Source organism: Petromyzon marinus, chromosome 5, assembly GCF_048934315.1.
Source record: "Petromyzon marinus isolate PM22_M1 ecotype Great Lakes invasive population chromosome 5, UKy_Petmar_22M1.pri1.0, whole genome shotgun sequence".
NCBI lineage: Eukaryota > Metazoa > Chordata > Hyperoartia > Petromyzontiformes > Petromyzontidae > Petromyzon > Petromyzon marinus.
This window is the reverse complement of record NC_133671.1, coordinates 11,604,742-11,627,309: the sequence shown is the minus strand read 5'-3', so window position 1 is coordinate 11,627,309 and position 22,568 is coordinate 11,604,742. Positions and strand designations below refer to the sequence as shown.

Below are 22,568 nucleotides of genomic sequence, written 5' to 3'. Positions count from 1 at the left end.
TCCTTTTTTGGTATGTATTTGTACATTTTACATCAAAGTGCATGTTATTTATAAAAAAAAACAATAATACTATTACGGTATTATTTGGGTATTTCGATAAAGTTACGTAGATAGGTTCAAAGAAAATAACAAAATAACAAAAAACTATGACGTTTCGGTCGCAACTAATACAGCCACCTCGCACGCCATCCTCGAGGTTGCTGCTCGGTGATCTTCCATTAACATGCAAATTTTTCCCTGGCAGCCCTTTCATTGGTGGAAAACCCACCACCGCTGCAGTCTCTGCCCACGACTTACATTAACATTGGCTGCTGACATTTGGGCTACGCCCATTTCAAACCTTTATAAACAGTTGCCTTTTGAAGCTAACCCCCCTTTTCCTGATGACGACCGCTCGTGTTTCAATCGAAATGTCGTAGTTTTTTGTTATTAATTTTCATTGAACCTATCTACATGACTTAACCGATAGACCCAAAGAATATGAATCCCTGCAGTCACGAAAGCTTTAAGTCAAGATTTCACAATAATACTCATAATAGCTTATAATATCGCTGTCAATCCACTGTGGGATGATGGCATCTTCATGCCATGTCTGTTATTGAAGGGAGTTGTTAAACGAGTGTGAGTTGATAAATTGGGGACGAGGGTGGACTAATTTCGCTGTTAATTTCCACTACTGTTAGCCTTGGTGAGGAATTTAACACACGAAATCAAACTCAGGTACCAGTTTCATTGGGCTACCACTCCGATTTACTGTACCTTCTTTGATATCGGGATGTTTCTCCATAAATGGAGGACTGTATTGCTTTTAATGCATCTTCGTCACTTATATTAATGATGTTTGACATATATCTCTTATGCTGAATTTTTTCCGTTAGATGTGTTATGCTGTACTTAAATTATTTGCGTAACTATGTCACGCTGAACTATTCGTTAAAGGTTTATGATTTGGCAAGTGCCCAGATATTTTTTACATTTCCCAGTCAATTTTGATAAATTTTCTCTTCGATCAGAATGACCAAATGCTTTTACTGTGCAACTGTGGAGGCCAACGTCCACCCTTCCGCCCTCGCTGGGCAGGTGTGGCACAACGTCCGCCCCTTCTGCTCCCTCCTCCACCGCATCAATTGGCTCCCGCCAGGCCTCCACCAACCGGATGATCGGTCCCCCCGCGCTAGCGCCCTCTCTGAGGGACATGGCTAAACTGCTGGCTCATTGCTGCACGGAGTTAACCCACACTCGCCCGTGTACACTACCACTCACACCAACGCGGCGCACAGCTGCACGACCGCACCCACACCTGCGAGCGATTTCCTCTTAACCGCACACACTGTGGCTCCGCGTTCACTCCTCTCGCAACACGTCGATCCACACGCAGTCGCTTCACACACAAATCACCGACACCACACCGATGCTCTGTGCTAACTTTTATTCACGGCGCAAATACACACTACCTTGGGGAATATTTTGTGAGAAGAGCCTAGCCTACTGCTGCTTAAGAGCCCAGTCACTCAAACATCCTACCACGTACCTCGAAGCTGTACTCACGGCATCGCAAAGACGTGGTGCGAGTCAGAGGGAGGAGGACGAGAGAAAACTTTGCCTATCACTGCCTCGTAGCAGCACTCGCTGGCATCACATGGATGCTGCGATCGGCTCAAGGAGGCAGGACAGCAGGGAGTGGGTCTTGACGGTCCAGAGGTTGAAGACGAGAGCCAAAATCGTCCCGGGCTACTCTTTTTATTCCCTTAACTTCAAAGGCCGGGGGTGACGTCGTACCGCATGGCCAATCGTGCACTTACCTGTGCCATCACTCACTTGTACCTTCTCTTGCATGGCCTATTATCCTAACTTCAAAGGCCCGGGGTGGCATTGTTGCGCGTGGCCAATAGTGTGCCTACCTGTGGTCGTATATCCACTTGCACCCTCTACATGGAGTTCCGCGGGTCAATCGTGCGCCTACCTCTGATTACCGCTCACTTGGACCTTGTGCCACGGAGAGTGCTGCTGCTCCGCTCAGCCATTGTTCTCCCGTGCTCATTAATTCTGACCTCCTGGTCTGCCCTTCTTGCCTAATATCCCACCCTCAGCCTTTACAAATGTCGTGAATGACTCATTGCTGGCCCAGTGAACCTTTTTGCACCCATACAATTTTAAGCCAACTCAGGGGCACCCCAATGTGATCTGTCCTGCGGGGGTCGGCCAATCTCCTGGCACCAGGAAACCGTGGGACTTTCCTCCGAGGGACCCTTTGGATGAAAACCCGTTGCGCCAGGCGATCCCCCACCAGGACACTACGTGTGTGCGCTGCATGTGGGTGCTCAGTGTGTGTGCTAAGCGTAGGGCCAGGGGGGAGTCGAGGTGCTGGCAGAGTTGCTCCGTGGCCGTGGCACCACACAACCTTTGATATGTGCAACTGTGAACAACCATTTGTAGCAGTGGGTTCCTTTGGAAAATATTTATTTTTGGATAATGTGCAGACATAAAATAAAATGCCAAAGAAACAACTAAGTTTCATTTGTTCTTATACTATACCAAGGCTGTAATTATAATATATATTGGGGGGGGGCACATCCCCCCCCCAATATTCAAATATGCTCAAAATGTCCCCCCCCCCCCAATATATTGCTATAAAATAGATTTCTGTTTATATTATTGTGGTTATGGTTGTACTTTATTAATCCCTAGTCTCTGCCATTACATACAATGAAATAAGAAAAGGTAAAAAGAAGATAAAGCAGAACAATGTAATACGATACACTATTAGACATGATTGTAAAAAATAACATAAAAGTCCATCCTATGTGTTAGTGAAATTTTTTGTTATATTTTAGGCAGGAAATGGCAGGAAATTCGTTTTCAAATTTATATTTTTTTTCTGGGGGGGGACGCCCAGACCCCCTGGAAGATTTGGTCCCCCCCAATGTTGACTCCATGGCTACGGCCTTGTACTGTACTGTATTCATGATGTGATATTCACTATCTATATGTGTCACATTGTAAAGTGCTAAAGCTATGTGGACGCTCTCATACATGTATTGTTTTAATTATTTTTAGGACCTTGCATAGTTTTATTTAATCGTTGAACTCATTGATCTTGAGTTCACCTTTGTAGCCTTCTTAATTTAGCTCTGCAAATATTCTGTAATATATTTACATCGGTCGAAAGAACGACTGTGTCATCATAACTTTTTAGATTGTTAATACTTTATCTATAAACGTGTATCCCTTTATTTATCCAATCCAATGTTTAGAGCACATCTGTTTCTTTGAATATATTCAGCGACAGTTTACTTACTTCCTCTACTCTCGTTCTGATGTGTTATTTGCAATTTCAACTTATTATTTCAACATATGCTTATTTAGGCCTTTATTTGTGAGAGCTCATATAACTGCAACGATAACATGTTGGAGTGCTTTTGTGAAACTGAACAAAAGCAATCTAAAATCGAAATACCATTGTGCCTGAAAAACATTTTCAATCAAACGTCGAAACTGAAAAATAAAATGGAACAAAACGCTTAAAAGTGCTCAACAAAGCATGGAGAGGTGCGTGCGTGAAATTAAATTGAGAGACAGAAAGGAAAACAGATAGAATGGAGATGATATGCAGGCCAAAAACATAAGTTTGACTGTTCACAAAACTATTTGGGCTTAGGTAGGACACGTCACTCGAAGGGATTATGACCAATGCATGAGACTGGTAATGGAATGGCATCAAAACAGAGAACATGCCCAAGAGAATGACTGTCATGGAGATGGAGTCATAGGATCAGCTCATGTGCAGGAGAGATATGGATTGTGACATCACAAGAGTTTTTGGGATGGCAGGACTGTCATGCTGAAATCACAATTGATTTGAATGGGATCATCACAGGAATTTTGCAACAGAAGCTTTGTGCAATAGAATGGTATTCTATTTTAAAAATAGCTTAGCTAAGCTTGACTGTGTTTAGAGTTTTGCTTAGCTATACTTAGCCAAGTGTATAAGCATTGCCAATTCTGGCTTGCCACAATTACCATTGAATTGCACTGCCCAGTACACTAAATTGGCTTTATTCCAACCCGATTCTGCCATGGCTTTCAGATAAAACGAGAAGACGCATGGAGCCGGAATGGCCAAGGTGAGGCCGGCCTGGGCACGATCATTACCCCTGCCCATGCACAGTCAGGAAGAATGGAGCATGTGTATATAGCCAAGGCTATATACAGTGAGGAGAAAAAGTATTTGATCCCCTGCTGATTTTGTACGTTTGCCCACTGACAAAGAAATGATCAGTCTATAATTTTAATGGTAGGTTTATTTGAACAGTGAGAGACAGAATAACAACAAAAAAATCCAGAAAAACGCATGTCAAAAATGTTATAAATTGATTTGCATTTTAATGAGGAAAATAAGTATTTGACCCCTCTCCAAAACATGACTTAGTACTTGGTGGCAAAACCCTTGTTGGTAATCACAGAGGTCAGACTCTTCTTGTAGGTGGCCACCAGGTTTGCACACATCTCAGGAGGGATTTTGTCCCACTCCTCTTGGCAGATCTTCTCCAAGTCATTAAGGTTTCGAGGCTGACGTTTGGCAACTCGAACCTTCAGCTTCCTCCACAGATTTTCTATGGGATTAAGGTCTGGAGACTGGCTAGGCCACTCCAGGACCTTAATGTGCTTCTTCTTGAGCCACTCCTTTGTTGCCTTGGCCGTGTGTTTTGGGTCATTGTCATGCTGGAATACCCATCCATGACCCATTTTCAATGCCCTGGCTGAGGGAAGGAGGTTCTCACCCAAGATTTGATGGTACATGGCCCCGTCCATCGTCCCTTTGATGTGGTGAAGTTGTCCTGTCCCCTTAGCAGAAAAACACCCCCAAAGCATGTTTCCACCTCCATGTTTGACGGTGGGGATGGTGTTCTTGGGGTCATAGGCAGCATTCCTCCTCCTCCAAACACGGCGAGTTGAGTTGATGCCAAAGAGCTCCATTTTGGTCTCATCTGACCACAACACTTTCACCCAGTTGTCCTCTGAATCATTCAGGTGTTCATTGGCAAACTTCAGACGGGCATGTATATGTGCTTTCTTCAGCAGGAGGACCTTGCGGGTGCTGCAGGATTTCAGTCCTTCACGGTGTAGTGTGTTATCAATTGTTTTCTTGGTGACTAAGGTCCCAGCTGCCTTGAGATCATTGACAAGATCCTCCCGTGTAGTTCTGGGCTGATTCCTCACCGTTCTCATGATCATTGCAACTCCACGAGGTGAGATCTTGCATGGAGCCCCAGGCCGAGGGAGATTGACAGTTCTTGTGTTTCTTCCATTTGCGAATAATCGCACCAACTGTTGTCACCTTCTCACCAAGATGCTTGGCAATTGTCTTGTAGCACATTCCAGCCTTGTGTAGGTCTACAATCTTGTCCCTGACATCCTTGGAGAGCTCTTTGGTCTTGGCCATGGTGGAGAGTTTGGAATCTGATTGATTGATTGCTTCTGTGGACAGGTGTCTTTTATACAGGTGTAGTGTTCGATTTCACTCGGACAACTTTTGTCTTTCTTCGAACACCGCTTCATTTACAACCCTCAGCATGTCCTCAATATTTTACAGTATCCATGTCGCCACGGCTCGCTCGCCGTGCTTCACTCGACTCACTCGCCCCTTTGTCTCTCCACTCCCCCACAATTGCTTCGCTTACTCCGCCGCTAACTTCTTTGTCTCCGTTCTCCGCTATCACCGTCACTATGCTCTCTCCACTGCTAACTACTTCGTCTCTGCTCTCCGCTATCACCGTCACTATGCTCTCTCCACTGCTAACTGCTTTGTCTCTGTTTAGCTTCGCTATCGCTACGCTCTCTCCACTACTGGCTGCTTCTCTTCTTCAGCTCCGCTATCGCGACGCTCTCTCCACCGCTGGCTGCTTCTCTTCTTCAGCTCCGCTATCGCTACGCTCTCTCCACCGCTCGCTGCTTCTCTTCTTCAGCTACGCTATCGCTACGCTCTCTCCACTGCTGGCTGCTTCTCTTCTTCAGCTCCGCTATCGCTACGCTCTCTCCACCGCTCGCTGCTTCTCTTCTTGAGCTACGCTATCGCTATGCTCTCTCCACTGCTGGCTGCTTCTCTTCTTCAGCTCCGCTATCGCTACGCTCTCTCCACTGCTGGCTGCTTCTCTTCTTCAGCTTCGCTATCGCAACGCTGTTTCCAAACTCCGTCTCCAACTCCGTCTCCCAAACTCTGTCCCTCCAACTCTCTGTCTCCAAGCTCTCCATGCTTCAATTCCCCGCTGTTGACTCCAACTTAAATTCCCCCCTGTTCGCTCCAAGCTCTCCAACTTCAACCACCTCGCTCCAATTGCCGACCCCCCAATTTATCCCTGCTCTCATTACTCCCCAATTAATTAACCCGCGTCCCAACGGCACTCCACGTGACCGTACACCTGTTCCTCGCCAGACTTCAAGACGCCCCTCCCGCCTTGGCAACAGCACCAACCAATCACAGCCGTCCTTGGCTCTCCCAGCTTAATTGCCCTAACATAACCTGTACTGTATTTGCCTTTGCTACAGGCTGACTCAACATAACCCGTACTGTCTGTGTTATCATGTAATCATGCTGTTTCCACTACGCACCTTGCTACTCCACTACACAGGTAACAAGTTGAGATTAGGAGCACTCCTTTTAAGAGTGTATAAAAGACACCTGGGAGCCAGAAATCTTTCTGATTGAGAGGTTTGTCAAATACGTATTTCCCTCATTAAAATGCAAATCAATTTATAACATTTTGACATGCCTTTTTCTGGATTTTCTTGTTGTTATTCTGTCTCTCACTGTTCAAATAAACCTACCATTAAAATTATAGACTGATCATTTCTTTGTCAGTGGGCAAACGTACAAAATCAGCAGGGGATCAAATACTTTTTTTCCCTGACTGTACGTATATATGTATACATAGCTACCCTGTGTATACGCTAGGCTACACACTTAATTACTCCAAGAACAGCCTGGGATCACCCTATCTGGCCTGCAATGGGCCCTCCTGTATTGCCCAAATGTCATGCCACGGCGGTGAAGTGTTAACTACCTCACCTGGTATACATGAGGTCGTGGGTTCGATCTCAACCCTGACGACGTCTATATTTGAAGTCTGCCTGTCTCTCTCCCCATAGCTGCGTGGATTTTTCTGCGGGTCCTCCAATTTTTCCCCCACATTTATAATTGTTGTCCTTCCCCTGCACCCCTGATTAGCAGGGTTGGCTATGTACGGTGCGAAAGAAGTTCAACATGCGTACATACATGGTGGCATTGGGATAGAATTGGGGCAATTCTGCCTAATGGGCATTGGCCATACAATATATCTCAATGGTGATTCTGCAAGAATGGCCAAGTCCCATGCATCATCTATTTTTTGGTGAAAATCTGTACTGGACTGCCCCCATATTCCACACAATTATGCTGATCTTGTGATCCCATGAAGAATTGCATTGGATTCTAAGAGTTCAATTGTGATTCCTAGCTAGTAATTGTGAAAATTAATGTAAAAAAACAATCTCATCCTTATGTAAAATGAGTGTCTGAAAATGCCAAATTAAACAGCCCATGTCAGCAGCACATAATGTGCACTGGTGAGTTATAAAATGTCGTTAGGCTTTATATGTCCCAGACATTGCTTGTGGCTTGTTTTTAATAAAGGCAACATATAAATAAATATATAACACATTTTAAAAGAAGAAAACATCCACCACCAAGGCAACTTCATTTGCATCGGTTTATTTCACGTGAGAGTATGGCTGTATTAAATTACTTGATTTAGTGCTCATGCATAGATGCAACACTGTGCTGTAGCATTAACATGATAAGTCCTCCTCCACTTAGACACTATGCTGGTCAAAATCCATATGGATTCTCACAATCTCTGTCACAGGATAGGACTATTATAAAGCACACATGCCAGTATTATGAGGCTGTTAGAGGCCATATGACACAATATATCAGTCTCCTTTAACTATTTGTTTTCAATGGACGTGTAATTACTTGCATGGAATATGAAAGCAACAGCACAACTCTTGGATGAAAAACTGTCCATTACTTTTTGAGATCTAATTTCTTTCTACAATAGAGATAAATCATTTAGCCTCTGACTTATGGACATGGTATTAGGCCCTTGTTACACAATACAATATACAAATCTTTAAATAATATGTTCTGTCTATATATATGGCTGGGGTGGCATTGTGGCTATACTGCTCAACTCACAATCAGGAAGTTGCATGTTAAAATTGTAATTGTTAGTCCACTCAGCCCGTCTTATGTCCAGGGTTGATAATTATATATAATGTAAATACCCATTTGTGAGAAGGCAGCACTGGTTGTCATACGAATACTCCAACCAAAACATTCCAAAGTGGAATTACGAAAAACTGGCTCCGATCTGCTAATGTAGATAAATATTCTTATATGTATTGCCTTTAGTAGAGAACCATCTCAAATAATTTCCTGAAAAAAAATACATTATACAAATATATGCCTGGTAAAGCCATTTTATAAAGATGGCATTTTATTTCTAATCTATTCATTAGAGTTATTCTGATGTCACAAGGTCATCCAAAGTCACAAAGTATAGCTGACGAAAACCTTTTTATTCTGGCATTTGGTATAACAAGTAAACAAGTTGTGGTTCAGTGCAATGTCTGTATTGTAGTGTAAATAGTAAACAGTATGGGTGGAATGATTCACCTCCTCAGAGATTCGATTGTCATGATTGAAGGTGGTGATTCCATTAAATAATAATCAATTCTTCTTGGGGTGACTGGGTAGCTGTGAGGTCAGAGTGCTAAGCAGGCACTGCTGAGATGGTGGGTTCGAATTCAGGTAGTTGTCTTATATTAAACTGGGTCCTCAAATGTAGTCAGTCACTAAGGATTGCAAAAAAAAATCACAGTCATTTGATTCTTAACTTCATTTGGATAAATTCCAGCTTCGAGAATTAAATATCCGTTTGACTGTCATGTGACAAACGTTGTTTGCAAATGCAGAGAAGGTAGGAAACTGTAATTGAAGAGATCTCAGAGCTCGCTCTGTGATATCCTCTTGCGTGGGCCGTTCTCTAACACGATGGAATATACTGCTCTGTAAGACATTCGAATAGGTAATTATTAATTGAAGAATAGGACTATGTATTATGACTTATTGATCCTCCTAAAGTTCCTGCAAATAATAGGAGCCACGGGTAATAGGATCACAGGCAAGAGAAGTTTCCCTGTATCCGGAATTTATTGGCTTTTAACAACATGTATGCGTATGCGATCTAACCCAAAAAAAAAACGTTTATTATGAATTTCCTTTGAGATCATTTTATTTTCTCAGAGGAACGACTACCAGTGGGGTCAGAAATCTCATGGGTAAGTGTTTGGAAGAATCCTATGGTCTTTACAGAGTTTGAATTTACCGAATGGATCGTGTTGACATCCGCCTATGGAAATCAGATGTAATTTAAGCTGTAAAATGTGGTATGCTTTATGCATGTTGAACTTCTTTTGCACCATATGTAGCCAACTGTAATAATCGGAGGTGTGGGGGAAGGATAGCAAACTAAATACACGAGTGATGTGTGTGGAGGCACTAAGGATGTGGTGAGAGGGGGGGTGCTAATATATTGGCCAGCTAAGTGTCATCTCAATCTGTCCCTCCTATGTACTGTGCCAGCTTGGTAATTAGGTGCCCTCTAACAATAATTGGACCTATGTCCTGTGATCCTGAACTGGATATATTTTTATTTGTGTGTATGTGTATTGAGGGTCAGTCACAAGGTTACGAGTGTGCATTTTTTTGTAAAGCAATCACGCCATAAATGCTCGATGTGAAAGCGTAGGCATGCCCAATCAAGCAAGCCGTCTACACACCAAGTACACATGCAATCAACATGCATACGATTAAGTGTACACAAATCAAATATGGTTATAAAATGTATAATAGGCTTAATCAGCTAGCATGCATAATACATTGGACCTCTAACTTCTTTATAATGTGTTCATATATTATCATTACCTACAGGGTAAGGTGAACTCCTCTTAAATTACCTAAAAAGGCCAGATTTATCTTTCCACTTTGCCAGCCTCAGTCATCGCCAATACACTTAACGGAATGATTAACGCATTGCCATACTGTTCTTATTAATTGGAGTGGACATGCCTCGTGTTGGCAAACTGAATGAAAAAAAACACGCTGGCTCATTTGTCATTTTCAGCGTGAGGTTTTGTGTGAATCTACACCAGGTACCACTTCTATGTATCGTGAGAACTTGGATGCTGGCCAGATACCCCTGCACAGTTCATATGGCACCACACACCATGTGTAGCCAATTTTATTCTTGATCTGGATTTCACGTGATTCTATCTTTGTGGGCTCACGACTCCATTCAAGAAAAGGACATGGAAACCCACTTTCATTTTTTTCAGATTAATGCAGTCCATGCTGGTGGTGGGTACAGGTGAAATGTTTGCTATAAAAAAGTGACAGGTTTAATTTACACACATCTCATTATTTTTCAGATTATGTAATGTATATGAATAGGATAATAATCATTTTTTCGTATAGTACTCCTATCCTGGAATTGTGATTTAATTATTAAATTACAATACACATTTTTCACAGGATTGGAACCATGTTATCGTTGGGAGGGGTGCAGACTGCGTGGAGCCCAGCGTGGCATTCAGACAACAAGGTAGGGTCCCAGGTGTATGGCTAGCCACGTGGAATCACCATTTAAATATATGGCCAATGTCAGTATTGACCAGAATCGCCATTGAAATGCATTACATGGGCAGTACTGTGATGTGTGGTGTGCGTTTGTTGACTTTGTTATTTTCATCATTTTTTATTATTTTCATCAGGTGTATGGCTAGCCTCGTGGAATCACCATTTCACTATACGGCCGATGCCAGTATTGACCAGAATCGCTATTGAAATGCATTATATAGGCAGTACTGTCATGTGTGATGTGTGTTGAATTTGTTCCTTTCATCTCTACTGTTTTCATCATTGTTATCATCTGCCATCATCTGTCAACTTTTTTGTCCACTTCATCATCTTCGCCATCAATGGTACATAGCCCTGATGGTTCCAGGGGTAATTCTGGTGGTCCTGATGATCCAAGTGATGTACTCCCATTGGTTTGAATAGCAGTTCCGGTGGTAGGAGTGGTAGACTTATATGAATAATGTATAGTCAGATCAACACCCAAACGTTTCAATAGCTTTTTGTGGCAGACTGGATTTTTCTTGAATTACCATTGAAATATTTTACCTTGGCATTGGCAATGCATTTCAAAGATACATTTGGCTGTCTGGATGGGTGATTGGCCACCTGGAATCGGTCAGAATAATTTTTCTGATTGCAATCTCTCCAAATTTGTTTGCGTAAACGATGCTGTTGACTAAATTACCAGGGAAAATGGTCTGACCCCGCGAAACCTCCAACCAAAACAAACATGTGATTATGAATATATCGCTGAAATTCAAATGTCATCATTTATTCTGATTCATAAACCACTTATCTCATGCATAAAATATAAGAAAATCATTAATAACACATCCTGATTGAATATTAAATTATCTTTGTGTAGTAATTCCTGGGCGTGCTTAGATAAGTAAATTTTTAAATGTCAGGCAGAGGATATTTGTAAATGACAGTGTGCGAACATTATATAACACGTACAATATAACCTTTGATGACAAACTTTTTAAAGTTTTAGATTACGGAACGTTTTAACAAAAATACATTCATCATCAATCGATAACATCAAATAAGCCATCCGGCACAACGACGTCCTGCGATTTGCCTGCTCAGGCCATTGCTGGCAAAATGGCCTCAACTTGAGTGAAATATATAAAACCCCTCTTGAGGGTATTTGGCCTACTCTTCATTGATGTGACCTGCTCATCAACTAACTGTGCTTAACCCATTTATACTTTTTGTTATCACTAACTTTTTTTTAATTTTACCTGGTAGGGCCTACTAAGCTATATAGCTATATTTCAGAAGTGACCTGGCCACAAGGAAGTGGCTTATCACGTAGACATTTAAAGCAGCCAAATACTCAAAGCGCATGTTGATTCTAAATGTGGAAGGAAAAAAACGGAGAAAATCCACGCGACCATGCAGAGAACACGCACACTCGAAATATCCAGGCATCAGGGCCGGGATCGGACCCAAGACCTCCTGTGGTGGTGGGGTGAGAGGAGGTGGGGTGGTGTGTGTGAGGGTGAGGTGGTGGATGTGTAGGGGGGGGGGGGGTGTAGGTGTCTATGGAGGGTGGTCGGGGAGCGTGTGGGGGGGGTTGGTGGTGGCCTGCCTACGAACCATCCTGGGTTTAACCAGGCTGGATTGTGTGACGAGCTCACAAATCCTTGATAGATCTGGACATATTCCTATCAGTGAGCTCCTCTGACAAGGCTGCGTTGGCAGGGTCATGTAGCACGCATGCCCAGCCACCGCATGCCAAAGCAGTTTCTGTTTGGCCGCATAGAGGGGACTAAACGGGCACGACATGTGCTGGAGAAGAAATGGACTGATGCGGTACGGGAGGATGTGGAGCTGAGTGGATTTGCCGAATGGTACCAGCGGTGTCAAGATCGGCCTCTATGGAGGAATGCTCGAGAATAACGCTCCTGGGCAGTTGGAGGCAGTCGCCCTCCAGCAACAACGGAGGGCAGGGGAGTGACGCTCACAACAACGAGCGGAGAGAAGGGTGGATAAAGTGCAGCAAGTTGGCACCGCAGGGAGTACAGCCGGTGCATTTACCAGTAACCTCAGTCAGCCAACCCATGGCACTTGGGTCTGTCCCGAGACCTATCAGCGATCCTTCCACAGTTCACGTGGCCTCGAAGTGCGCCTGGCACAGGCGCCGTGGTGACGTCACCGTCACTTCGTGGCAAATGGAGGGTATTGAGGGTGGGGGCGTGACGTCACGAACCCGGTTGAAAGCAGTGGGATGCGGCTGAGGTCATCACGCAGATGTGAACAGTGACATCATCACAGCGGACGCACACTTGGCCGCCCATGCGCCAGCCAGCCAGGAATCCAGCCATGCAAAACTTTTTTTTCCCTAATAAAACATGAAAATGTTCAAGAATAACTATTTTCCTCCATTATTTTATGCTATCGAGTGTAAATTTAGAATGGCCACGAGTCGACAAATGACAGTCATTCAAAATGATGCCATTGTTGTGCTAAGTGGTAGAGAGGGCAATTTTCTCTCAGTTTTGGCCAAGGGGGAGGAATGTTGGGGTTGTTCATGTGATATGCTGGGGTAGTCCCCTCAATAGCCTTCACGGTCTGGGCCCCTAATTACTACTTACAACGCCGATATTAAAAGTTTCTGCTATGCACACTTGTAATCACATAATTGTTTACAAAATGTATTGCATACGACGTTCTTATTGCATTTTATAATCATTTAAAGATAGTTTTAGACATTTTTTTACTGGAAATTTTTAATTGTTTGGAGATTAATAATAGGGTTTTTCTCCTTTTTTTCTGGCAACAAAACTGAAACCTTTTTACAAGGATTCATGTCTGCATTAACCACAATACCTGTAGTCAAAATGCGAGCACCAATTGGTGCTCGACCAGATCACGCCAAAAGGCGTACACCAGATGACGCCTTTTGGCCAGATGACATCTTTTGGCGCCTTTTGGCGGCATCTGGTCGAGCACCAATTAGGTCGAGGCTCAAAAGAAAGCCGTCCCTTGGTGTGGACCAATCAGTTTCAAGGACAATGCATATATTATCATAGTATGTTTTTGTTTGCATTTTGACTGCAGGTATTGTGGTTAATGCAGACATGAATCCTCGTAAAAAGGTTTCAGTATTGTTGCCAGAAAAAAATGGAAAAACCCTATTATTATATTTTGGTACTGGCAAAAGAGGTCTAATGATGTTTGGAGTTTATTAAGAGTTGCTTTTTTCTATTGTTAAACACTTCAACTGCAGTTCTTTCATTACAATTTTATATACGTCTGCATCAGCGTATATATTCATTGGATTTTGACAAATAGATCTGTCCAACTGAGTCGCAGACGTTGTCTTGGGAGCAACACGTTTTATTAAACTGTTAGCACAACATACTCCAAGCTATTAACACACCCAACTAACCACGCTACGTTAAAACTAGACACGGTTCCACAATCTTGGTCTGGACCACAAGCTGAGTCCCGGACTGCGTGGCTGGAGGCTTCTTCAAGCTTGACGTGGATCTCCTGCCTCCAACATTAAGAACCCCGAGCCCCTCTCAGGGCCCCCCTTATATTGGGCCGGGCATGGGCTGGCTTTGCCTCTCACCCTGCCCACCTTCTCGATCCCTCTCGCCCTTGCCCGAAGGCTCTTGAGTGTTCTTCTTGGACCATGTGACCACCCATCAGCCCCCTCCACCGGTGGCTCCCTCCAGTATCATCCGGTCACATGTCCCCAGGTCAGCCAGAGTATCATGCCCCCAACGTAACCTTAGCTGGTTTATACGCTCTCGCTTTCTCAACGGGAGTCCGCACCGCACACTGTGCGTGGTGCCACCGCGCTTAGCCAGCGCGCTTAGCCAGCGCTCACCCAAGCCCCCACTAGCCACTAGGGCTGGTACTACACCCCGTGTGTCCGGGGTGTACACACAACAGTATACACCCCGCTGTGGCCTCGCAAGCACGGCACCACACAGTGACATTCCCAGTCACTACAGATCCACCAGAACTTCCATGCATCGTGTTGCAGAAGTATATTTTTTACTTTTTATGCATTCATGTTTTCTAAAAGTAGATTCAGCCTGCACACATTTAGCTATAATGCATAAACTCGTGAATATTTAGTGAACAGTTATACAGTAATGTAAATGAAGGCTGCGATTTATTTAGTGTGTTGCACAGTTTTGGTTTTCTACATTGAACCTAAAAAAATATTTAATTATTGTGAGCAAAATCACATTTCAAATGGGTGTATTGCGGTATCAAAGGATGCTACACTAGTAATACAAAAATAGCATACAGGTTTCCCTCGTGTGATTTCGCGTGTATGCGTCTAACCTATTTCTATCCAAAATTCGCTATACACTACGTGGATTGAATTTATTCTACATGCGGCTATGCGGTCAGACGTGGGACAGCATTGTGTGTGTGTGTACTGTATACGCGACTCGGCAGGCAGCTGTCGCGTGCAGTGAATTGTGGGTTGGGTGACTTGTCTATGCTTCACGATTTCCTTTTTTGTACCATTTCCCTGGAATGCATCTACTGCATAAAGTGAGGGAAACATGTACTCTGAGAACATTTTTTTACATTTTGAGTTGCAGAGGTTACATGATTGAAACATGTTATTGTTATCGTAATTGGAAACAATTACGCAATGGTTTTCAATTATGATGCTGTTTTTCACAGATGTTCAGTGTGAGCGGGTCAGCAGGTAACAACAGCAAACAACAGCAAACAATTAAAAAAAAACTATAGGAGTGCCAAATAGAGAAAATGGTAAACGTCACGAAATATAAATACATATGAGTCGGATATTAAAAGGGGTTGCCATTTCAAGTAATGTACACTGCATTTTAATTTGTCCACGGTCCAATGGTTAGCGCACTGCACTTGAACTCCAGATCAACAGTCACCAGTTATTCATCTCAGCGTGGCAGCTGAGAAATGGGCACGTTGCTTATATCCCCCGGGCCTCTGTCCACCTCGCATCATACAAGGGTACACCAACGTTGGTCGATTGGCAGGTCTCGTGTGATGGAGTAAAGTGGCTAGTGTGGAAGGGTAGAGCTCCCTAGTGGAGGCCTTTCTGTCAGCAGTGGCAGAAGCAAGCCATTTCAGGGCTGCACCTTTATTGGTATATTACCACAAACCTTACTGTGCATTTATGTATAGGTTACAAACATGCACAACTTATTCACATTTACATAAATAATTAACCAGACCATCAGCTCACATTTTACACCGCCACCTGCTAATCGACTAACTGTGGTGAACCCATTTATATTGCTAGGTGGACAGAGGTGGGGGGGTAGTTAAAAATGTTTTCCCATTATGTCAACTCTTGAGCTGAGAGATCAAACTGGTAACTCTGGATTGCAAATGAAGTGAGCTAACCATATTATATTTTCGTTTATGGTTGATGTAGATGCAGAGCCACAACTATAATTTCATATTCAGGTGGTCAAGCCAGATAACCACATCAGGCGTAGTGGAGTTTATCGCTGAGATGTTTCATTTGTGTGTGTGTGTGGATCGGGAATTACGTCGTTATATGTTGTATGGTCTGTTCTAGATGATCACAGTAGCACACTGGAGAGTTTTTAATTTTCTATTTGTGTATCCGGTATCCTCATGCGGTTTTGGGTAGACCATAATCTTCATGGAAGATCAAACCCAGGGATATTCGGAGTTTTCGCCAGGTGTTTGTTTGTTTGTTCTTTTGAACTCCATTCAGGTCTCCAAGCTTCATCGAAGTTGAACTTTTAATGATATAAGTTAAGCGCATGGGTCCAAATGGGCTTGCATCACTTCAAGCAATGTTTAGGGACGTTTTTGAGGTCCTGATGACTGGGACGGCGACTGTTTTCTCTCAATTCGTAGGTCTTCCTGGAGGGTTGCAGCAGATGGTTGGGGGAGAGATTTTTGACAGCACGGGTAGCTAGGTTGTTGGGGTTGACTTGAGGATTCCAATGATATACCGCATTGCAGTGCTGAGTTTGATATCAACAAATCGAGTGACTACTTCTGGTCCATACTGGTGTAATGGTTCGAGTGAGGCACTTACACTCGTGTGGAGGCAACACTATTTATTTAACACAACTGCAACACAACTGCAACACACCCTACACATAAAGTGGTGACCACCGTCCTACGCTCACTAACACTCGGGTACTACTTGGCGTGGCCAAGCCAGGAGGGCTTCTGCTTGGCTACGATGACTGGAGGCTTCTCTCTTCAGAGTCTTCATACGACGGCTTCATCCCAGACACCAACTGCCCAGCTCATGAGCACTAAGCACGCTTATAAGCCTCTCCAGCTTGGCCGGCCACACCCTGACCACGCCCCCCTTCTCGAACCCACGAGAAGGCTCCACTCCCTGACCACGTGACCCCCGGGGTCCCCCAGGGTCCCCCAGGTTCCCCGGCCCCCTCTTGGATCCGGTCACGTGTCCAGCCGGGGTCACTCGGAGTGCCATGGCCTGACACAACCCCCGTAGCACCCATCAACAGCATCCATACCGAACAGGCAGTGATGTTACGCATACAGACCCAACATGGCAGTGACGTCATATGTATACAGACTCGACATAGTAGTGATGTCATATGTCACTACACTGGTGCACAGTACTTGGCTACAGAGTGCACAAGGGCCATCGTTCATGTCCGTAGCACTCGGTGCTGATGCTCCCAAGATTGAGTTTGCCAGTTTCTGGACCAGATTGACCCTTGTTTTGGTCTTGGCAGCTCCCTATTTCAGGTGGTAGTGGAAGGTTAGCGTATAGTCCAGCTTCACTGGACCGTAGGTTGGAGTGGGGTAATGTCGCAGAGTCTTGCCACAGAAGGCCACTTTCAGAGTATGCTTGGCGCTCCTATTATCCAGATAAAATGCAGTGACTGGTGTTTTGTGGGGATTTGGCTTAAGCCTACATTTTTGGAAATATACCGTGGTTTAAATGTCTTGATTCAGTGTGGATTTTAACTTGTTGAAAGTGGCTGCTTGCATTTCCACGGCAAGGTCATCAGCGTATACAAATGTGCGTGACCCGGTTTGTGGTATGTCGCTCGCCTTTGTACATTGAAGAGCATTGGTACAAGTACTGAACCTTGAGCTAACCATTGCAACATGGGAGCATTCCAACTATTGTTTAAGAAACCACAATAGTTTTTAACTGCATAAGATAGTATTCTTTGGGTCTTTCGGTAAAGTCACGTGGATAGGTTCAAAGGGTCTTTCGGTAAAGTCACGTAGATAGGTTCAAAGAAAACCTATCTACGTGACTTTACCGAAAGACCCAAAGAATATGAATTTCCTGCAGTCACGAAAGCTTTAAGTCAAGATTATTTGTCTTCATATCTAAACGTTAACTTTGCATGTTATACAATGGTGAGGGAGGATGGCTCCTGCCAATGATAGGTTATACTGTCCTGTACCTATTGCTCTCAGTTGCACCAAGGTTAGCAACGTGTCCTCTAGCAAAGACACACAATACTGATGACAGCACCAAAAAGTTGCATACAAAATGCCAATGGACAAGAGAAATGCGTGGATTAGAGAAAACACGGATAATAAGACGACACATGACTGTCAAGAAAACCCATTGACTAAAACGTGTCACAATAAACAAAGAGAGACGATAAGAGAAGGCTCGAAAATATTAGTTGAGAAACTGTTGCTAAGAAAATAAATCCTGCACGAAGTTGTGGCAGTTTATAAGATGCAGTGATGAGATCAGGGGACACTTGAGAGTGGAATGATTTACAGGCATGCATGATTGTGAGGGATGATGGTCGTATAGACTCTCTTATAGCAATGAACTGGAAGATGCCCCTGTTGGTCGTGAATTGAAAAGTTGTAGTGATGATGATTGGTGATAATAACAGTGACTACAACAGAACACATTTTCAGTTGCATACTGTCCCCAGATAAGAGACTTGTTTTAACATAATAGTAATAGAGGTGCATAGGTAACTCGCACAGCAGATATAATCATGATTTATTTATTTACATTTCAAATTTTGGTGTCTGCTTAAAGTTGCATCAGATATACATCACATTCACTAATTTCTTATACAAAGGCAACATTTTGCTTTGAAGTGCATTTCTAAAACATTCATCATGGGGGTTTTTCAACCATTAACCACTTTGATAGTATGTTGAGGTTTTACAAACCGTGTTAGAGATATGTTATAAACAGTCATGGATGTTGACTTCAATGTCACACGCATTTAATGATTTTGCCATGTGGAAATGTAATGATAGTGGTTGAAGTTTCTTTTAAACTATTGGCCATATTAGAAATTAAAAATTTCGACGAAAATATATTAAAGAAATATTAAATATGGTCGATATCGCCTTTTAATTTATATTGTTATGTATATAGTGGTCATTTTGATTGATGTTTTTGAAGTAAGCAAGGCATAAAGGGGTAATGACCTCTAATAAAATGTGTTAGATGTAAAACATTTATTTTTCGTAGAAGTCAGGGCAGCCTATTAAGGACAAGCTTGAATAAAATCTCCAACTTTGTTGATCACCATCATCGACAAGCATGGGCATATGTTTAATCTACACTTTTGCTGTGGCGATGATCAGAATATTTAATCCACTGTTTGCCTGTCTATGTTCTTATGTTAAACAGTAAGTATAAAGAAGTTAGTATGCACGTCAACAGTTAGTATGTAGATCAGTTTTAGTGCATGAGCAAGCATATGACACTGTGCGATGTATAAATATTACCGTACTTTTGTATTGTTTAGGTGTCTGTCTTTAAATAAGCTGGCACCTCGTTATTAAAGTAAATGGAAATTAATATAATCATGAGGACAAGTAATTCCCTGGGATTTTTAATATTCCAAAAGCACTACAAAAAATGTTACGCTACTTACAGTTGTATTTCTAAAATAGTCTGCAATCTGATGTAAATCGGGCAAACTTAATACGTTATTTGCATTTAAAGAGCAAATATGAATTTGGCTCGGATCTGACAAATTGTTTAAATAATGAAATATGACCATCGTATCCTACAGCCATTTCATTCTGGAAAAGCATGGAAATAATTTTTGATTGATGGTATGGAGAAACATGATTAGTCGACTTTCAGTTGCATTTTTTTATAATGTGCAGTCTGATGTCAATCTGGGAAACATAATCCATATTTTAAATTTTAAGAGTAACCCTGATATTTTAGCTCAATAACTGAGGAATTATTAAAATAATTAAATATTTCCATCTGATCCTGCCGAAATTATCTTCTGAAAAAACATGGGAATTTTATGTACATATAAAACATGCTGAAAATAATGATCACTCGGTAATTTAACATATTCGTTTTTATCAAGCCACTGTTAAGCAGTACTATAGTGTACATCCTGACTTTTATCTACAGAGGTAATTTTATGAATCGGTGGATCTGTTGTATGGTCATTGAAACATCAAGTATGTGCTACACAGATCACCTACCATTCCTGAAGTGTTTTCTGAGGCTATGTGATATTTGTGGTATTTGTCAAAATACGATAATTATTTAGACAAAACAGGGGCGCAATGGCAGAGTAGTTAGCAAACAACTCTATGAACCTAGATAACCCAATCTCAATTCCTTTCACAGCTTACATCAGTGAGAGGTGATGCCTTAACTGGTCCAAGATTTCCCTCATCCCTCACTAACCTGCACCGACTAGCACGATTAAGTTGGATCAAACAATCCTTAAATGTGTCGTTAAAACTGACACAGCCAATTAATAAGGTTTGTCACATAAACAAAACATGCCAATTAGTTACTCGTTCAGTACACCGGTGTTGCCTGATAAGGCTGGTTGCAGTTACCGGCGAAACGTGGTACTCAAGTTGTAAATGTTGTGGGTTTACTCATCAACACACTGGTGTGCTGAACTAGTAACCAATTTCCATGTTCTGTTTACGTGACAAATCTTACTAAATGGCTGTGTCGGGTGGTCGCAGGATTAACGACACATTTATATTTACACGATCTAACAAAAAAACCTTATGAAAATAATAAAAACACATACAAATAAATAAATAAAACGTGAAGAGCGGAAGAAAATAAAATGTTTTTTTTTAATAGTCTGGTCTTAAATCACCGATTGTCACAGCTGGACCAGACGCCAGTTGGCAGAGACTGTTACAGGCCATAATGGCTGCAGATGAACAACTCCGTTCTGTCCTCCTCAGCCGAGCGGATGTTATGAGAGTGCAGCAGTAGCAGGTCCATGTCTATAATAGTAGTTGAGCGTGGGTGTCGTGATGGTTTAGATGGGTGGATGGCATCGCTCATGTAGGATGGTTTGACCAGTTGTCTTTACTATTAAAGCGAGTCGTGCGACCTTCAACTGGACTCTGTAATGCACTGGCAACCAGTGCAGCTCCTTCACAAGGTTTGCAGAGCTCGCGAGAGGTGGCTCCAAGAGGCAAACGGCTCTGGCTAGGGAGGGTGTTTTGAAGACACCGGAGATGTTTACTGATGCCAACGTGTTTACTCCGCACAGCAGAGAGTTGCAACAGCCGAGGCGTGTGGCAACTCGACTGCATGGGATTGTATTTGCGACATCCTTATCCATGCAATCTCTGATGTGATGTGGAGTTCAGGTCTGTTAGGTGCCTTCCCGGATTAACTCGCTAATATGCATTCACGTGTACTTCTTCCATTTGCTGGTATTGTGAGATATCATTCTTCTCATGCGATGTTCTGAGTTTTTTTTATTTGTACCACAACCGAAGGGTTCGGGCTTGAAAATACCATATATATAAAAGTCAAAATCTGTCTGTGGGTTTGTGGCAGGGTTTGTGTGTGGGTTTATTTGTGTGTTCACGCACTTGCCAAGGATTTCGCTCTCCAACCGTGGGGGTTACGTTAAATAAAAATAGCCAGATACCACGCCGTAAGCCCTGCTGTGAGCAAGCGCTATTCCTTTTTCAGATCCGTCAACTTTTAATTAGTTTAATTAGCGATTTTGTGCGCTTTTTTGCGATTTTTGTGCGCTTACTTTTAATTTATTTATTTATGACGCATGCACAACCATACCAACTCATGCGCCTTTGGTGGGGTGGACGGCCCATGCAAAGTCGCACGCCTTCGGTGGGAGTGAGGGGTACATTTTCTTTCACGTTAAAAATGCGATAATAATACACTAAACGCTCAGGTAAATTCTTCACTGTGTCATGTCCCCCCACCCCGATGCGTGCTGTTACTACTATACAGTCGGTAGATGCTACCACTATAGGCCGTCGATATTACTGCAGAGCGGCCGGGGAGATCGTGGCTGGGGGGGGGGGAGATCAGAGGTAGCAGCCCAGCCCCAGCCTGCCAAGGTGCCACTTCGGCCGGCTGGACAATCTAGACGAGGCCGGAGGCTCTGCACGGGACTAGGCCTCACCACGCCACTCTGTCAGATGAGTACCTTGTGCTAGAGTCGATAAATACTGCTATAGAGTCAGCATGTACTACTGTAGTGATAGCAGGTACCACCACAGTCGGTATGCACTGCTGTAATCATACCAGGTGCCACCACAGTCGGTATGCACTACTGTAATCATATCAGGTACCACCACAGTATGCACTGCTGTAATTATAGCAGGTACCACCACAGTATGCACTGCTGTAAACATAGCAGGTACCACCACAGTCAGTGCGCACTGCTGTTAGATTTTTAGGAGTAGTTTTGAAATATTTTTTGGCCCGGGCAACGCGGGGTATATAAGCTAGTGCTTCATAAATTCCTGTTTCCAGGGTTAAACGGCTGAGAGGGAACACGAGTAGTGTTGCACACAAAGCACTGATATGAACACGTGTAAACACATGCACCATACTGACGTACATTCCATTGTTCATTTAATGTAT

At 43.1% G+C, this 22,568-nt stretch overlaps 1 protein-coding gene across 5 annotated transcripts in view; it reads left to right on the top strand.

Moving 5' to 3' along the window:
* The window catches only part of LOC116939054 (transmembrane protein 132E-like), a 456,039-nt gene that overhangs the window by 159,696 nt on the left and 273,775 nt on the right, over positions 1-22,568 (top strand). The window contains exon 2 of one of the 5 annotated variants that reach the window (XM_032946939.2): positions 10,631-10,700. The exons of the other annotated variants lie outside the window; for them this stretch is intronic. The gene's annotated coding sequence lies outside the window, so the exon portion shown is untranslated. The remainder of the gene's footprint in view (positions 1-10,630; positions 10,701-22,568) is intronic. 5 annotated transcript variants of the gene reach the window in all.